At 33.0% G+C, this 13,497-nt stretch overlaps 1 long non-coding RNA gene across 1 annotated transcript; it reads left to right on the top strand.

Moving 5' to 3' along the window:
- The first annotated feature begins 2,550 nt into the window (after nucleotides 1-2,550).
- On the top strand, nucleotides 2,551-6,820 carry LOC143247262 (uncharacterized). Its single transcript, XR_013026452.1, has 3 exons — nucleotides 2,551-2,642; nucleotides 4,147-4,258; nucleotides 5,245-6,820. It is a non-coding gene; the product is annotated as an uncharacterized LOC143247262 (long non-coding RNA).
- Nucleotides 6,821-13,497: the final 6,677 nt, after the last annotated feature.

Here is a 13,497-nt window from a genome sequence, read left to right as displayed (position 1 = left end):
AATTTGTTCCAGTGTAAATGATGAACATTTGTGAAAGCAATATCCTCTTTTGTGTTGCGTTATACATATAACAATTGTCCAAAACATGAAATCATTAATAACACCATAAATGTGGAAAAAAGAGGTCACGATTGTACCTGACCCTCCCAGGTCCACCCAAAGAACCTAAATATCGATAATTAGAAACAGCAAACACACCAGAATAAAGTGGACGTAGCACGAAAATGGCATGTTAATTAAATATGCAGACATTGGACAAAATTTAGCATACTGTGAGTAATACAACAATAAAAGGTTATTATCTGGAATTCAGTTACAATGCAAACAAAATAACGATTCCAGAGAAGAATAAGAGGTCTACAGTAAATCTGATCATCCCTTGTCCAAAACATGGATGGAATACTGATTAAAAATAATATAGTATAGTATAATGACCAACCACTCTATTTGAAAAATAAAATTGTCTTAGTCAGAGATGGCTTCTACCTTGCCTAAATCTACAATTCTCTCTCTTTCTATGTAGGTCCGACATGGCCAAGCGCGTTAAGGCGTGCGACTCGTAATTCGAGGGTCGCGGGTTCGGGCCCGCGTCGAGCCAAACATGCTCGCCCTCCCAGCCGTGGGGGCGTTATAATGTTACAGTCAATCCCACTATTCGTTGTTAAAAGAGTAGCCCAAGAGTTGGCGGTGATGACTAGCTGCCTTCTCTCTAGTCTTACACTGCTAAATTAGGAACGGCTAGCACAGATAGCCCTCGAGTAGCTTTATGCGAAATTCAAAAACAAACAAAATCTTTCTATGTAAATTTAAAATTTGTGAAAAGTAATGTGGATTTCAAACAAATCGAGAGGGTTTGTTGTTGTTTTTTTATTTCGCGCAAACTTACTCGAGGGCTGTCTGCGTTAGCCGTCCCTAATTTAGCAGTATACGACTAGAGGAAAGGCAGTTAGTCATCACTACCCACCGCCAACTCTTGGGCTACACTTTTACCAACGAATAGTGGGACTGACCGTTACATTATAACGCCACCACGGCTGAAAGGGCAAGAATGTTTGGTGCAACCGGGATTCGAACCCGCGACCCTCGAATTACGAGTCAAACGCCTTAGCGCACTTCGCCATGCTGGGTCATAATTAAAAGGTTATTTAACACAACAATATTAATATAATTACATCTGTCCCTCTTGTGCTTACTAAATAACTATTGAATAGATGTTAATGTAGGACGAAAGACAGAAGAGGTCTTTCAAAACTGAACCTCCCAGGTCTACAAATCTTAAATATCGAAACCTGGAACATAAGAACCTGATATTCCAATGTGATAAGTCCTGAGAATATTATTTGTTGTGACTGATTTAATCCATATTTAAGTTGTTGTTATCGTCGTTGTTTTAGCGAAAAGCTATGGAACCTATGTTATCAATAACTTATCCAATATGTTAACTGAAAATTCACCTGACTACAGCAAACTTCCACATATCAAAACAAACTTATATACTTAAGTCAGAATTTGACAACAACAGCTAAAATAAAGTCACTATGGAACTGGATCTATCAAGGATACATTTTGACATTTATTAGCGACTCCAAGGTAATTTGATACTTCCGAAACGTTGTTACTTGTAGGAATGGTATTTGTAAAAGATGTTCATGTATCTCAGTTCAACAAACAATCCAAAACTACAGCAACATCGTATGAGGTCGCTAGGACAAATCTCTTAATCATACCTCTCGTTCAACAGTCGCATACTTCAAGCAACTGAAGAGTGAAAATGGTATTAAATATATTCCTTATTAAAGTACACTAAAGAAATTATCATAGTTACAAGTCTTGACACATTTTAATCTTTTATTTTTAATTTCGCGCAAAGCTAACTTGAGGGCTATCTGCGCTAGCCGTCCCTAATTTAGCAGTGTAAGACTAGAGGGAAGGCAGCTAGTCATCACTACCCACCGCCAACTCTTGGGCTACACTTTTACCAACGAATAGTGAGATTGACCGTCACATTATAACGTTCCCACGGCCGAAAAGGCGAGCATGTTTGGTGCGACGAGGTTGCGAACCAGCGACCCTCAGATTACGAGTCGCACGCCTTAACCCACCTGGCCCACATTTTAATCAATTTATTTTGTGTTTGTTTGTTTTTGAATTTCGCGCAAAGCTACACGAAGTTTATCTGTGTTAATCATCCATCATTTAGTACTGTAAGACAAGAGGGAAGCCAGCTAGTCATGGGCTACTCTTTTACCAAAGAATAGTGGGATTGACAGTAACATTATAACGCCTCCATGGCTGAAAAGGAGAACATATTTGGTGCGACGGGAATTCGAACTTGCGACCCTCAGATTGAGAGTCCAGTGCCCTAACCAACTGGCCATGTGAGACTAACATACAAAGGAAAAAGTAATTTCACCACGCGTGGCCCGGAATGTCCAGATTGTTAAGGCACTTGACTCGTAATCTGATGGTCAAGGTTTCGAAATCCCGTTACACCAACCGTGATCGGCCTTTCATTTGTGGGGGCGTTATAATAGTTTTGTATGCTGAAAAACTAGCAACCAAGTTGTATTCTGTAACTGTTGAGATGTAAGAGTGGATGTTTATAGACGTTACGTGTTGGAATGAAGAAAAGGGTGATGAAGGTATTCTTCATTTTACGATGTTTTACCATTTCTATATCTCAAACATTTTTAAACAATGTCCCGCCATCTACTGGTTGACATGTGTATTGAGCTATATTAAACAGTCTATGTTATTGCCTGTATTTTGAACTGTAATTAATCTATCGCGGGTAATTCTTGATGACGAGAAACCCACTTCAAATAAAAATGTATCTCAAAATGGCTGCTATGAGTATTAACACTTTTATTGATAAGCAGAGAAGAACGTTTCGACCTTCCTAGGCCATCTTTAGGTTAACAAAGAGAGTTTGTAAGTGACCTATCCTGGACACGTCTAAAAGACGAGTATAAATTGGTACGGGAAATATATATGCAAAAACGGCTCGTTTGGGTTTAGAAAATATTTTACATAAAAGAGCGAACGTTGTGTAAAACTCTTCTCTAATGGTTTTCTCGACATCACTGAAATTAGTACGGGATTGCAGTCAGATGTTAGGTTATTAATTTGTATAGGTATAAAGATGTTCCTTTGTTTTTGTTAAATTTTGGTTTTATTTGTTGTATTGTAAGTATGGCTTTTTTGATTTTGCGTTTGTTTATATTTGTTTCCCTACTTAGGATCTAGGAGTTTTATATGGTTATATTGTATTTATTTGGCTTGTAGTGTTCAATCCGAGGGTCGCGGGTTCGCGCCCGCGTCGCGCTAAACATGCTCGCCCTCCCAGCCGTGGGGGTGTATAATGTTTCTGTCAATCCCACTATTCGTTGGTAAAGAGTAGCCCAAGAGTTGGCGGTGGGTGGGGATGACTAGCTGCCTTCCCTCTAGTCTTACACTGCTAAATTAGGGACGGCTAGCACAGATAGCCCTCGAGTAGCTTTGTGCGAAATTCCCAAACAAACAAACAAATTGTAGTGTTCAAAAACGTGTGAGGGTGTTTTTTGTTCTTTGAATCTAGTTTCCCTTTTTCTTCTTGTTTCTCCAATATAAAACTCGTGGCAATTGTTGTATTTTATAAATTATGTTGATGTTGTGTTTATCAGTATAGTTTTCACACAGTATGGACTTTAGTATTGTACCTGGTTTTGGTGTTTACTTGGAATATTGTGTTGTTGCAAGTTTTTTCCAAATGTTAGTTATTTTTTCACTGATTTCGGTAATATATGGTATGCAGCAGTGTAAGATTTCCTAGTTTGTTGTAACATGGGATTTATTGATTTTGTTTGTTGTTGGTGTATATGTGCATGTATAATGTTTTCAATGTTTTTGGAGGAAATTTGTTGATGTTTTGTGAAGTGTTGTCTTATTCTGTTAATTTCATCATTAATTTTGGTGAGTGAGCATAGTTTTGTGGCTGTGTTTATTTGGTTTCTTAATTTGAGTTTTTTTGTTTCATGTGCTGTGTCCCAGGGAATGTACACTCCAGTATTGTGATTTTTTCTATGGATTTCTATTTGGAATTGTGTATCAGTTCAAGTCATATTGAGGTTAATAAATGCTATTTGATTAATTTTTTTCTGTTCACAGGTAAACTTAATGTTGAAGTGTATGGAGTTAACATGACTGAAAATACTAAGTGTGTGATCTGTAGATGTGAATCCAGTAATTGTATCATCAACATCCCTGTACCAGTATAGTGGTGGGTGTAAGGTTGAATTGATCACTTTAGATTCAATCTCTGTCATAAAAATGTTTGCTAGAACAGGTGACACGAGATTCCCCATACTTAGGCCATTTATTTGTAGATAGTTTTCGTTATTGAATACAAAGTTAGTTTTGGTGGCAGTGAATTTTATAAGTGTTGCAAATTCATTACATTGACACTTCTGTGAAGAGGGAAATTACATAAAAACTGGCCATTAATGCTTTATAATTTAGATGATTAAAAATATATTTAAAGTTAACAGTCTTTAAAAAACGAGCCGGCTGATGTTATATATTGAGAACATATTACAACAAGTAATCACCTGTGAGACGACCCGACTTCTCAGTGTGTTTGTCTTTCAAGTTAACAGAACCTCTTCATGCACCTTTCAAACTTAATTTCCAAGAAAAAGAAACAAAACAATTTGATACCAGTTTAAGTGATTGGTAGTAATGAGTAGAAGGAAAAAAAATAATGGAAAATTTAAGTTTAGAACTACTTGGATGATAGTTGTTAAAACTTAAATATAAAATCCCTCATAAAAGGCTGTATTTTATTTATATATAGTAGTTTAAAATATCTTTTTTCTACACAAGACAGTAAGTTAACCAAATCCAATATATGGGTGTTCGGAAAGCCACTGTGCAGTTTTGAAAGCAGCAATAACAGCATTCATTCAGTCAATTTCAAGCCAGCAACTGAGAGTGGTGTTTAGAAACAAAATAAGAAGGATCCAGGCCTGTATTGATGCTAACGGGGTCACTTTTAACATTGTTTATAAGTGTAATTCATATTTACCTCCTGTATTTTATATTGAAACATGTCTGTTAATAAATATATAAGTGCAAAGTGACTTTCTCAACACCTTGTAGAATAATAACATTTATATGATGAAAATTTTGTAATTTATTCTATTTATTATTTCCTTGGATCTGAGGTAGTACTATTGAGTTACGAAGTCCATATTTTTATTATTTCAGAGCATATTTAGATAGCAGGTTTGAAGATTTTCATGTTATGGATTACTTACCTGTGTTTTTCTTTTCTTTTACTTGTTTATGGAACTTCATAAAACATCTTACCAAAACACAGTAACATATGTTACTTGGACTGTTTATTTAACAGATGAAGGTTTCCATTATTACTACACCAGCAGAGTTAAAACTGTGTTCCTTGTGGTTTTTATTCCCTGTTGTTTGACAAGATGTTTTCATAACTGTGATATTGAACTAAGAATAATTTTTGGCATTTTAAAATTAATACAGTGTATAGTATTTTTTTCTTTAAATACAAGTATGTGAATATTTCAATTGTTACAGTAATACAAGTTCTCTACTGTTGTATTTGTTACACCTTCTCTTGGAAATATTAATTTTTACAAGTCAGAGCTGAAATGTGCACTGTTCATTTAGTGCAGAAACAATCAAATATGAACATGTTGTCAGGTATAAACTAAAATGTTATATAATATTCTATGTGCCACATTCATCATTGTACAAATACAAATTCAGAGCTCTGGAAGAAAGTAAACTTGTAGTTGTGAAACTACTGTAGTTGGTTTTACTGTCATGACTTTGGTTCATGCTTATTAAAGATGTCACATTTGTCTAACATTGAGTCTTGTTAAAACTGTTGCAGTTATCACTTATGATCATTATAATTGTTCCAAATTAATTGATGGTGATGATGTGTAGGTTTAAAATAGAATGTAACAAGCAAAATCACCCATTTATATTGATGGTTGGTGTTTAAGTTAATCTACCAATATAAATTATTTCATGAACTTTAAAAAGGTTAACTTTTTTGCACTCTTGGTTTCACTTAGAGCCAAAGCTCTGAGGTTTTTATACTTCACACCATAAAACAATTAATCACTTCAATTATGCTAGGAGCTGCTCAACAGTAACACATGGTAAATGTACATTTGTATTTATTATAGTACGTCACATTTTGAAATGTTAATGATAGTCTGATAAATATAGAATATCATACTTGTAAAATAAAGTTTGGTATTAACATTATTCATACTTGTTCTACTGCCATTTCAAAAGTGAATGTTAAGCTGTACCTGCATGAACAGATCTTCAAATGCTGCATGTTTCCAATATATATATAAGAATTCAGAAGTTATTCACAGTTGTCAGTTTTAAACATAATGATGAAATAATTAGTATAAATGAAGGTTATCTGTTTACAGTAACTGTTGGAATGACAGTTGCACAAACTGAAACATCTGTAGCACCAAGATGAACTACATTTATATCTCTGGTATCAACATGTAAACAGAAGGTTAACAATTGCTTTATTCAGTGAACCAACATTAATAACTTTGTATTAATTGTTAGTATTACATGTCCATTGTCTGTACATTTCACAAAGTATTCAACAATTCCAGACAATTACAGTGTTTCATTTTATCCTTTTTTGGGCAGGAAGAAACAAATCTAAGTGTACTTTGTACATACTGGTTGACAAGTAATTTTAAAGTCATTTTGTGTAATAATAAGAAATGGTGCCTTGTTTAAAACAAAGTACTCTAATAGATTAATAAATCTTAGTTACCACTTATTACATCACACTTAAAAGTCCTGCTGTATTACTAGGTGTAAATAAAAAAGTTTGTTATTTTTAATTGAGAAAAAACTTTAAAATGTGACCCAAAAAGGTTGTTTGTTATATAACAGTTTTGACATGTATTCATCTTAAGCATTGCTTGTTGTGTAATGATATTTATGCCTAACATTTTTTGCACATCTGTTTACAAGTAGCAGTTTAAGCCTATTGAATATCATTCCAATATTTTAAAATAGTAATACATAAAGGTAATTCAACATGAGTACACATTTAAATAAAATTGAAATGTCTTTAATATGATGTTAAGGTTTAGTTATTCATTGGGTCCTAGTAAATGTAAGAAATGTATGGTAATGAGGAAATGTATTTTTCTTAAAATTTATAGTTTAAGACTTAGTCAAATAACTTTTATTATTGCTATTATTGGTTTATTAAAGGTGGTATACACGTAGATCATATCTTTTATTGCAACTGTCACAAAAAGGTGTTTGTTGACAATTTTAAGCTGTTTGTAAATTAATATCTAATTACATGTTACATTGTTTAAGCATACAATAATATTCTTTCATACATGTAAGTTATAAATGATTTATATATTTTCTCAAGCCATTTCTTATTGCATAGGTTTAAGTGATTGATAATTAAGAGATACATGTGAACCTCACAAAGTTAACAGGTGAATTCCATATTATACACATTCCAGTATCTGGTCGATACAAGTTCAGTATATTATATTTTCCAGTACATAGTACTTTATTATTATCATATACATTCTTGTATTCAAATAAATTCAATCAAATATTGATCCATTGAATATTTGTTTACTGTCTCCTTTAACAGGTTTAATCTTTATGATGCATTTACATACACTTAACTTATTTCATCCACCTTTTTAATTATTTATTTTCCAATGCATAAAGGATTTGTGTTAAGAATAATGCAGTACCATAGTAATAACAAACCTCTGAATAAAGCAAGTTATGTGCATAGAACTATTCCAAAGTGTTCTTAAATGTAAAAAAATAATTTTTTCTGTTCATGTCACAGTGTGTTACACTAATTATGTCATGTGTAGTATGACAAAAAAATACAGTAATATGCAGTATAAGGTGTAAAATAAATTATTTTTAAGTGTGAATAGTAATATTTCTTTATTTGTGATTCAATTATAGTAAATGATATAAGGTTGTATTAACTTTCACTTAGAAACATCTGACAGACTCATAGAAAAAGGAATGTATTTTATATTTGCATCCAAACAGAGGTGATTAACATTCTTCAAATATTATGTCTGGTGATTTGAAAACACAGCTCGAATTCCTTCCTTAAGATATTTCAAATAATCACATAATAAACAATTAACCAAAATGTGTATACTTTTATGGTATTTCTTAATTTACCAGGACAGTGGCAACCTGCAGCTAGATTTTTGTTAGGGTGGGGTGGGAGAATCCAGTCAGAAAACAAAGAACTCTTGTCAGTTGTAGGTTAATAACAATCATACAAAGAATAATAAGTGGGATGTTTCATACTTTTCATATTAAACTTTTGCTGTTGTTTTGATAACTGTAGTGGTTTACAACACAGATCAACATTTTGAACATCTTTAATCGAATGTTTGACTGATTGACAAATACGTTGTGCTTCTAGAAGCATTATTCATTATTTTGGTTTGATAAAACTGACTTTTCTTGGACATTAATGGAATTGCATATAAATATTCAGACTAGTGAAACAACTGCTATAATAAAATTTCTGAATTAGAATTATTTATGGTGATATTATGATATTAAATTATATTTTCAGTAAGGGTCACTTGTACTGATGAAAATTTGTAACCAAGTTGATTCTGTTAATATAATTCTTGTATGTACCTGTACATTAATTAAGATTTTGAAAAGATTGCTTTATCATTAATTTGTACTTTATGAAAGTTGGAATAAATCAAGTTTGAATGTAAATCCATATACTTAGAATAGGGAAATGAAGCCACGTTTTACTTCCACCTTCAAAATTCTCACAGAATTTAAAATATTGTCACTGCTATGCAAAAATAATTTATCTTTAGAACAGTATTCATTAACAACGGATTATCTAATTGACACAAATGGATTTAATGTTTTACAATTCTTGTAGTCTTTGAGACCATTTTGAATTTGCTGAGTGAATTACGTAAACATAATGTAAATTTGTGAGGATGTTACAGTGGTACTTTGGGTCTCTCACATCCAGTTACTGTTGTATTCTTTGTATTTATGTTGCAAGTTCGTTTTTGTAATTGTTCTTTATTTGGGGAATTTTGTAGGTTGTTAATTTTAATGTCTCACTTGTAAGTAACCTATTTATGTTGCACTAGTTTTGGAGAAAACAAAGGACCAATAAAACATATGATAAGTTTCAGTATATGTTGTATTTTATAATTTTATAATAACTGATGTAAGCAAAAGGCGAGTGTAAATATAATTTAGTATACATTTTGTCCGATATATTAATTTTTTTTTTTTAAATGTCTAACGTAAGGTGGTAATATAATTTAAGTTTAACCCGTTGATAGTATTACGTACGGTGAACTTTGTCCTTAGTAAACGAAAGCAAAAAACTTACAAAAGTTAGTGTTTACTTATCTAATAAATACAGGCCGTACTTATTAAATAAAGGTTTAACTCCTGTTAGACCGAACACAAGTAGACATGCTTATTTAGGTATGTGCAATTAGAAACTCTTGTGTTATTCTAAAAATCCTGTATTTTAAAATTATTCATATCAATATTTAATGTGATGTTAATAAAAGCACCGTTTTACTTTTAGGGTGAAACAATGTTAAGAAAGTGTTGAATTATATTTAAATAAAACCTGGATTTAAAAATATATTAACGTGTGAAAGATAGTGGACCTAAAGAATAGGCCCGGCATGCCCAGGTGGTTAGGGCGTTCGACTTTAAATGTGAGGATCCCAAGTTCGAATCCCCGTCACATCAAACATGCTCGCTCTTTCAGTCGTAGGAGCGTTATAATGTTACGGTTAATCCCACTATTCGTTGGTAAAAGAGTAGCCCGATACATGGTGATGACTGGCTGCCTTTCCCCTAATCTTACACTGTTAAATTAGGGATGACTAGCGCAAATAGCCCTCGTATAGCTTTGCACGAAATTCGAAAACAAATCTAAAATATAGTAAACCTACTTTTAAACACTGAAACAAGTCTACGAAAATTTTCTGTTTCAAGAGTAAATTAATCCAAGTTATGGAGTAACAAATATTTTTATTTTATTTTTAGGTCACATTTCACGTCGTGTTCTCGTCTATAGAATGCTTAATTCTTTTCGTGATTCATGACAGTCACACGTTTTACTAATTTCACAACAGTACAAATTGCAGTGTTAAGCGTCCATTCTATGACATCATTTTAGTGTCTACTGTACAGTTCGTAACCCGGATGAGATAATAAAACATTGAGTGTGCTCACTTGGATGATGGAAGGAGGTGAACAAAGTTTAAAGGTTGATGGAATTAATATTAAACAGAAACACATAAGAGAAGTAAACGACTTAGTAATAAAAAACAAAAAATATGCTTCACCATCCTACCATTTTCCATCGTAAATACAATTGAAAATAAATAAAAAATGTACGTCGATCATTGTTGATCCGCTACCTGTTGGTGATTTGAAACTAAACAGTTTTCTTTTTATCATCAAACTGAACAATCATGATGAACACTACTTGTCTTCAGATACCTGGTTCACTAGAATACATTTATATCGTTGTACCGTTTACACCATTTCCTCTCTGACACATTATTGTTCCACATTTTATGTTCTTGTATTTAATTCTGTTTCTATTCTTTCTGATATTAAAGGTAACGGGACGAAAACGAACTGTATTATCGACTTGACCGTTATACCTGAAAAACGACTGAACGACTCTTGGAATTGTCGTAGGCCTTTGTTATGTTAGAGACCTGAATATTTAAGTTTCATTCATAGCAAACATATGCACGTTATAACCATAAGGATAGGATTTGTACTGAATAAAATTTTGCAGCACACTTTAATGACTGACAGTAATTTAAATAGAAGCAACTGTGGAAATATACGAAAACAGTGAAGACTGAATAGATTATAGGAAAGAGATTTTCTAGATATGTAAATTTCGTCATTATCCTGAAAAAGTTTGTTATAGAGAAAGCATACATTTTATACCCAACTTACTGCATAAATTTCAAATTGTACGTGTACAATAATATAGAAATGTTGCTGGTAAAACTATAAGGTATTTAAACTCTGATACATTTGTAAATAAAAAAAAAAAGGTAAAACGTAATCAGGTACACAATATTTTAAATGTTACATGTCAGGTATTTTGAAGGATAACAAATTGTTTTTACTATACAACATGCAACTTTGTATATTAGTTACAAAAAATCAATAAGCGTAAATAGTTATCCCAGGTCTTGTGCACCAGGCCGTTAGATGTCGCTATATATATGTTGGTCTGAAGCGGGAAAGGAATGTTGTCATCAAAGATAATAACGACATATTGCGCTCCAGTGGTTCAGCTGCATGTCTGCAAACTTACAACGCTAAAAACCAGGTTTTGATATACTTGGTGGGCAGAGCACAGATAGACCATTGGGTAGCTTTGTGCTTAATTCAAAACAATGACGACATATTTCCAAAATTTGTCACCAAATGGCGCGCTCATTGTTCAGTGTAGCGTCGTTGTTCCAGAAAGTGTCACCAGAGGCTCGTTTCTCGAGCGCCATGAGTAGTGTAACGACATTATAATCCGTGATGCCTTCTCTACCCACACCAGCCGCTTTTAAATATATATTGACGTTATAGTTCCACAAACTAGGACTAGCATAAATTTGGTCAGTATGAGTATAACTAATACAGTCAGCCTAAATCAACTTACTGTGTGATTCTTTAATTATAAATCTAGCGACTAATAATTTTTAATAACATGATTATAATATTTCTTTTTGAACAATTTATTACTTTTCTTACAATAGAGATTTTGTAATTTGACACATGACACGTCTATTAACACAACGTTTTGGGAAAACATGTAACCTGTTGGTCCACCTCGGCTGTTCCATCCCCTACAAAAATTAACATAAGTAAAAAGATTTAAAACCAACTCTTATCATTCATATACTAATGAAGCTTTCTTTTGAACTCATTTATATTTACTGCCACTACAACATCCAAAGGTCAATCAAACTTTTAGATTTCAGCCTCTCCTGATATGACAAGCCCCTCTATCCCAGGTACCGTAGTAATCAATAGGTCGGGTGGTTAAGGCACTCGACTCGTAAGCGGAGAGGCGCAGGTTTGAATCTCGGTCACACCCAATATGCTCGCTCTTTCAGCCATGGGGCTTTATAATGTAGCGCTTAATCCCACTATTCATTGGAAAAAGAGCAGCCCAAGAGTTGACGGTGAGTGATGTTGATTTTGTCTTACACTGCTAAATTAGATACGGTTAACACAGGTAGCCCTCGTACTTCTTTGCGCGAAATTCAAACCAAAAACTGAACACAATATTCCAAATGAAATCTAACCAGTGACATGTTTAATGAAGTTATGACCCCGTTAGCTTGTATTCAGTATTTTTGTAGATACAACCTGAAGTCCAACCACGAATAACCACATAACACTTGGATAGCTTTAAAGATTAATCACTCATGACACCATAAATCATGTAATGTCATATCTTTGATGTTTTGTAACTGTTACAATAATAACACTTTAACAGTAAGCGAAAATTACGCGTTTAATGATTTTATTCACTATAATTTAAGCCAAGCTTTTACTGTTGAACTAAACGACTCTTGTATATGGGACTTTGATAGATTTTTATCAGACCGAGGACTTTTGCCTAAAATATAAAAAACTATAATTTCTGACGTAGCCCTTTTTTGTTTGCGCTTAAATTATATATTATACCTGCCAGGCGAGTTGTTTAAAGATTTTTCACAACAATAATTGTGATTATCTAACAAGTATTATTGTCAAACAACAATATTTTGTAATAAAAATCGCGTAAACCTTAGCCTTCTGTGGGCTAAGCAGATAGCCCGATGTGGCTTTGCTGTAAGAAAAACAAACACAGACATAATCTTTAGATTTTTTTCCACCTCCTTTTAAATTTGTATATTTTGAATTCAAATCAAATCTGTTTCCAAATTGAATTGTAGTTCTGTGGTGTTACCACAAATTTTCCACCTTCTAGTGTCTGTACTTTGTCAGCTTTTGGCGTTTAATCCGTAAATTATTGTAATACATTATTTTGCTTGTATCTTTGTTGCATCTAAGTATTATAGAAACACGTGGTTACAACATTAATAATATTAACAATGATTTAGTTTCTTTGCAACACAGAAATTAGGAAAATTTTATTACCTTCGTTACATAAAACGTTTATATTTTACTGCAAGCAGACATTAAATTCTAGTAAAGATGAAATTATTTTTATAGGCATTTATTTTTATAGCACTAGGTGCTGAATTAACCGCAATGCCAACACGCACAAAAGTTACATGTGAAGGTATTAAACTCGACGCCTTGAACAGCTTATGTTATTAAGTAGTTAATATCTATTACTGAGTATATCTTTAATTTTGGGCCCGACATGGCCAGGTGGGTTAAGGCGTT

The sequence above is a fragment of the Tachypleus tridentatus genome, chromosome 3 (assembly GCF_004210375.1).
Source record: "Tachypleus tridentatus isolate NWPU-2018 chromosome 3, ASM421037v1, whole genome shotgun sequence".
Classification (NCBI taxonomy): domain Eukaryota; kingdom Metazoa; phylum Arthropoda; class Merostomata; order Xiphosura; family Limulidae; genus Tachypleus; species Tachypleus tridentatus.
The sequence above is the reverse complement of the archived record's forward strand: the minus strand, read 5'-3'. Positions and strand labels throughout refer to the sequence as shown.